Raw genomic sequence first — 6,635 nt, 5'->3', positions numbered from 1 at the left:
AAGTGGGCTTTTCATGTGTATGGTTACAGGGCCGGCGGGCTCTGATGTTTTGTGTTATGTGTGTGTGTGTGTGTGTGTTGCTTGTGTTGTTGGCCACAGGCAGTGTCTTCTCTGGGGACAGAGACGGTTAATGGCGGGATGAAAGGGGTTAATCATGCCATAATGATGTTATATAAACCATGGAATCCTTATTGGGGTCAATAAGTCTCATAGGCAGATGGAGGGGGAGAGGACAAGTGAGCTCATGGATGGAGGAGAGTTTAGTGGAGGGTGGTGAATAAATGGAGAGGCAGGGAGAAATGGCAGGGAAGGGAAGACTAGATGAAAGCGGGAGAGAGTATTACTGAGCTAATTATGTTATGGTCCATTTTATACAAGTTTCTTGTATGTTTACTTTTCCTATTGGGGTCCACATTTCATAAACTATCCTGTGGTCCGTTGTGAACCTACAGTATTCAGGGGCTGCAGTTGGCCCACAAGCCAGGGTTTGGACACCTCTTGTATAGATGTAGATCCAGTTGAAGGTAGGGGATAGAGGGATCAAGGAAGAGGAGACCGTGAAGGCTAGATGATGTGGGGAGTTAACTACAGTCATCTAGGAATTACTGGGGGCTTGTTAATGTCATGCTGGCTTTAATGCGTCATCTCTCTCTGTGTCCCTGTCTGAGAGACCCTGGACAGAGCAGCCACTTGAATTACATCAAGTCCCTGTCCGAGAGACACTAGGCAGAGCAGCCACTGGAGTTACATCAATATGACCCCTGATAGTGCTTCAATGTCACGTGCGCACACACACACACACACACAGTCTTGTACAGTTGAAGTCGGAAGTTTGCATACACCTTAGCCAAATACATTTAAACTCAGTTTTTCACAATTCCTGACATTTAATCCTAGTAAAAATTCCCTGTCTTAGGTCAGTTAGGATCACCACTATATTTTATGAATGTGAAATTTCAGAATAATAGTAGAGAGAATGATTGATTTATTTCAGCTTTAATTTCTTTCATCACATCCCCAGTGGGTCAGAAGTTTACATACACTCAATTATTATTTGGTAGCATTGCCTTTAAATTGTTTAACTTGGGTCAAATTTTTCAGGTAGCCTTCCACAAGCTTCCCACAATAAGTTGGGTGAATTTTGGCTCATTCCTCCTGACAGAGCTGGTTTACTAGAGTCAGGTTTGTAGGCCTCCTTGCTCGCACACGCTTTTTCAGTTCTGCCCACAAATTTTCTATAGGATTGAGGTCAGGGCTTTGTGATGACCACTCCAATACCTTGACTTTGTTGTCCTTAAGCCATTTTGCCACAACAGGATGCTGCCACCCCCGTGCTTCACGGTTGGGATAGTGTTCTTCTGCTTGCATGCCTCCCCCTTTTTCCTCCAAGCATAACGATGGTCGTCATGGCCAAACAGTTCGATTTTTGTTTCATCAGACCAAAGGACATTTCTCAAAAAAGTACGATCTTTGTCCCCATGTGCAGTTGCAAACTGTAGTCTGGCTTTTTTATGGCGGTTTTGGAGCAGTGGCTTCTTCCTTGCTGAGCGGCCTTTCAGGTTATGTCGATTTATAGGACTCATTTTACTGTGGATTTTGATATTTTTGTACCTGTTTTCTCCAGCATCTTCACACTGTCCTTTGCTGTTGTTATGGGATTGATTTGCACTTTTCTCACCAAACTGCTTTCATCTCTAAGAGACAGAACGCGTCTCCTTCCTGAGCGGTATGATGGCTGCATGGTCCAATGGTGTTTATACTTGCGTACTATTGTTTGTACAGATGAACGTGGTACCTTCAGGCGTTTGACAATTGCTCCCAAGGATGAACCAGGTCTTGGCTGATTTCTTTAGATTTTTTTTTGCCTATCAGAAGCTTCTAAAGCCATGACATAATTTTCTGGAATTTTCCAAGCTGTTTAAAGGCACAGTCAACTTAGTGTATGTAAACTTCTGACCCACTGGAATTGTGATACAGTGAATAATAAGTGAAGTAATCTGTCTGTAAACAATTGTTGGAAAAATTACTTATGTCATGCTCAACCAACTTTACAAAACTATAGTTTGTTAACAAGAAATTTGTGGAGTGGTTGAAAAACGAGTTTAAACCTAAGTGTATGTTAACTTCCGACTTCAACTGTATGTCACACCACTCACTCACACACTGTGTCTGACTGAGTCACGTGGTGCTTCTACTGTTCATCTCCCAGTTAGACTAGAGCCTGAGCCTGTCTGAGACCTAGTGTGGGTCTGACAACAATGTGGTTGGCTCATAACACCCCTCCTGTGGTGATATGTAATCCCTGTCCCACATTGGAGCTGGGGGATTAGGAAATGTTGAAGAGTCATCCAGTCATTAATATGGAGATGTCTGTCTCCCTGCCTGCCCTCATCCACCCAGACCAAAGAGCAGCCTGACAGAGTGTCATGGGCTGTTCATAATGTGGCCTAAAGATCAGCCAGAGAGAGAGAGAGAGAGTGTGGCAGAGTGAGAAGAGGGATGTAAGAGTGGGATTTATGGATAGAGTGAGAGAGGCAACTTCTGTGTCTACTTCTCATTCCCCCTGTCATCACCCCTCCTCCCCCTCCCTCCCTGCTGTCATCTTCATCCATCTCTTTTTGTCTCCTCCCCTCATCTTTGATCCTGACTTGGTCACATAGCTGTTTCCTCAAACTATCATGATCCACACCAGACTTCAGCCTTCTGACACATGATTGGCCCAGATGATGTGGCAAAACTCAAAGCATAGAGTCAACCTCCAAGCTAAGCCAACAACTCCTTCATGCATCTCTGGGATGTGTCAGGAGCAGAAATGCCTGATGTATTTTCACAGTGTGGCTAGCTTGTAGGAGGCGCGGCACATCCGTACCTTAAGTGGCAGAATAATGCAGTATTAAGACTGGCACAGGGTGAATATTGTACCTTATTCTCTTCATGCTCACAGTGTGACGGCACTCATCCAGCTCCTGGATGGCATATCAGACTCAACGCAAAGTGTGTGTGTTTGTGTGTGTGTGTGTGTGTGTGTGTGTGTGTGTGTGTGTGTGTGCAGACAGTAGTATGGTCTGTGTTTTTGTCATCAAACTTTTAGAAACTTCCAGTCTGACAACAATGTTTGAGACAGGAAGCTTCCTGTGCTCCTGTGCCCTTCTCCTCCTTTGGGCCCCCTCTCTATTTCCTTCGCTTCATCTATTCTTCCCTGTATCCCCCTCCTCCTACCACTTCCTCCTGCTCCATCTCTAAATTTCTTCTCCTTCCCACTCTACCTCCCTTTCACTCTCTTCTCTTCTCGAAATCCATATCAATACCTGTTTACTGTTTCCACCACCCTGCTGATCTCACCCATCTCTCTCCTTCTCCTTCTCTCCTCCGTCTCCTTCTGTCCTTCGCGCCAATTCTTCCTTTCGGCCTCGTGTTTGCCCTAGCTCTCTCTCTATTTCCCTCTCTCCCTCTCCGTGCCTCTCCTTCTGCTCTGACCTCATCCCTGCTCTCTCTGTTCTCCCTCTTTCCCCTCTTTCTCTCTGTTCTCCCTATTTCCCCTGGATCCCTCTTCCTGTACCTTCTGTTCGTAGGTGAGGTTCCACAGCTGTTGTAGGTGACAGGGCTGCCATAAGGACATACAGGTTGCAGTGAGGGACATTTGTGGTATAAGGGCATGGTTGACTGACAGTACCGCAGTAGACTAACGGTAAGGTGGGGTGTTCTCCCGCGTCGAGGGAGGGAAGCCAGGGGCCAGACGACCGTGACTAAGTGGAGGAGACTCTGAGCGAAATAATTCATTACAATGGTAAGCTGTGTGCACATGCATACCAAAACACACACACAAACTTGTGTGCGTACAGTGCACACAAACACACACACAAACTTGTGCATGCACACACATTCCCGCTCACATTAGTACACACAAACACCCCCCCCCCCCCCACATTGGGTGTGTTGTCTGTCTTATTTTACTTACTGCTGTTGAATATTCATGGCAGGACAGAGAGACATTGTCAGTTAATTTAAAAAAGAACAGCATGTTAGTTTTGGATAAACAACAGAATGTGCTTTTGACAAGAAATCGTTCAGAATGGCTTAAGTATCATATTGTAATAAAGATATTCAGTATTTTGGACCCTAAGCATGTAGCGGCTGGGACAAACCCATCTTGAAATAATTTTCTTCCTACAAATTTGGTTCTAGATTTTGAACAGTGGGAACTATTACCGACTATGACTGGTACTACCCCATCCCTGAAAACGAACACTCTCAGGAACACGTACGTGTCTTAGGTTTCCACCTACGACACAAGCCGTGCAGGAATCGTTAGAAGGGAGGAGTGATGAATCTGCACAGAATACCTGAGGGAAAGGAATTGATTCTCCACAAACCATCACACATAAGATCCCTGATGTTTTCCTGAACTGTCCAATACCTTTACAGATGTATTTCAATCACTCCAAAGCATACTTCCCACTACAGACTGACATTTCCCATGATCTGATTTGACATACCTTGTGCTACAACTTATTGAGATAATGGCAATGAGGTCAGATTCATGAGGTCAGATTCATCAAACTATTTCACACATTTGTTTCTGATAACCCCAGGTGTCCAAAAATAGAGAATCAGAGAGTCGAATAGATTGATGGTCCATGTTAATAGTAATATCATGTAGAAATACAAATGTATTATCATGTATGAATCCATTTCGCTTTGTGACCCCCAAACCCCCATTCTCTAATAGGTATGGCAGCCCAGTGACTTTATTTCACCTCTGAAATATTATTGACTTCCACTGACACAGGGACTGATAGGAATGTGTGTGTTTGACAGGGAAACCCCCCCAATGTCAGGGTGAAAATCACAGTAGTACTTATAGGGGTGCCTGAGAAGGAGAGGGGAGAGGAAGAGGGGGGGAACCACAGCTAAATCTGCTGGGACAAATCACTGAAGAGGAGTGAGAGAAGAGAGATGGAGAAGACAGGGCAAGCCCTACTGTGTGTGTGTGTGTGTGGTTCGAGGCTGTTGATGATAGCATCAGTTAAGGATGAAACAGTTTCATAACTACACTATGTTGAAGATGGAATGATTTGGTTTGTGATACTAAGCACACTGAGTGTTATGTCTCGTGGGTTTCGTAACCACGTCCAATTCAATAATGATGAGAAGGGAGACAGGAATTAGTTCAACCATTTACCTAGAACGTGATCAACTCAACACATATGCCCTGTGGCACAACCCAAATCTCTTACCCTCCTACTTAGTGCATTTGAAAGTCTTCAGACCCCTTGACATTTTCTACATTTTGTTACGTTACAGCCCTAATCTCAAATGTATTGAATTCATTCATTTCCACAACTATCTTCACACAATACCCCATAATGACAAAGTGAAAACAGAAATACATTATTTTCACAAGAATTCTGACCCTTTGCTATGAGGCCAGAAATTGAGCTCAGGTGCATCCTGTTTCCATTGATCATCATTGAGATGTTTCTACAACTTGATTGGAGTCCACCTGTGGTAAATTAAATTGATTGGATGTGATTTGGAAAGGTTCACGCCTGTCTGTATAAGGTCCCACAGTTGACAGTGCATGTCAGAGCAAAAACCAAGCCATGAGGTTGAAGGAATTGTCCGTAGAGCTCCGAGACAGGATTGTGTCGAGGCACAGATCTCGGGAAGGGTACCAAAAAATGTCTGCAGCCTTGAAGGTCCCCAAGAACACAGTGGCCTCCATCATTCTGAAATGGAAGAAGTTTGGAACCTCCAAGACTCCTCTAAGAGCTGGCCGTCCAGCCAAACTGAGCAATCGTGGGAGAAGGGCCTTGGTCAGGGAGATGACCAAGAACCTGATGGTCACTCTGACAGAGTTCCAGAGTTTGTCTGTGAAGATGGGAGAACCTTCCAGAAGGACAACCAGATGGAAGCCACTCCGCAGTTAAAGGCATATGACTGTCACGTTCGTCGTAATGAGGAGACCAAGACGCAGCGTGATTGGAATACATTCTTCTTTTATTAAAACGAAGAACACTTAAAAAAACTAACAAAACAAAAAGAGTGTGAAGCTATAAACAACTAGTGCTGACATGCAACTACACATAGACAATAACCCACAAAACCAAAATGGACAACGATGAACAGCTGTCTCTGATTGGGAACCAATTCAGGCCACCATAGACCTTCAAATACCTAGACATACGAAAATCCCATAGATATACAAAAAACCCTAGACAAGACAAAAAACACACATACCACCCTCGTCACACCCTGACCTAACCAAAATAATAAAGAAAACAAAGATGACTAAGGTCAGGACGTGACAATGACAGCCCACTTGGAGTTTGCCAAAAGGCACCTAAAGGACTCTCAAACCATGAGAAACAAGATTCTCTGGTCTTAGGAAACCAAGATTGAACACTTTTCCCTGAATGCTAAGTGTCACGTCTGGAGGAAAACTGGCACCATCCCTACGGTGAAGCATGGTGGTGGGGATGTTTTCCAGCAGCAGGGACTGGGAGACTAGTCAGGATCGAGGGAAAGAGCAATGTACAGAGAGATCCTTGATGGAAACCTGCTCCAGAGCACTCAGGAACTCAGACTGGGGCAAAGGTTCACCTTCCAACAGGACAACAACCCTAAGCACACAA

At 44.5% G+C, this 6,635-nt stretch overlaps 1 protein-coding gene across 1 annotated transcript in view; it reads right to left on the bottom strand.

Moving 5' to 3' along the window:
• LOC110488820 (signal-transducing adaptor protein 1) overlaps nucleotides 1–6,635 on the bottom strand; it is a 172,597-nt gene that overhangs the window by 147,736 nt on the left and 18,226 nt on the right. The window lies entirely within an intron of this gene.

This window comes from Oncorhynchus mykiss, chromosome 14 (assembly GCF_057628025.1).
Source record: "Oncorhynchus mykiss isolate SJ-2025 chromosome 14, ASM5762802v1, whole genome shotgun sequence".
In the NCBI taxonomy this organism is placed as follows: Eukaryota; Metazoa; Chordata; class Actinopteri; order Salmoniformes; family Salmonidae; genus Oncorhynchus; species Oncorhynchus mykiss.
Note: the sequence above shows the minus strand (reverse complement) of the source record. Positions and strands in the feature narration are given on the sequence as shown.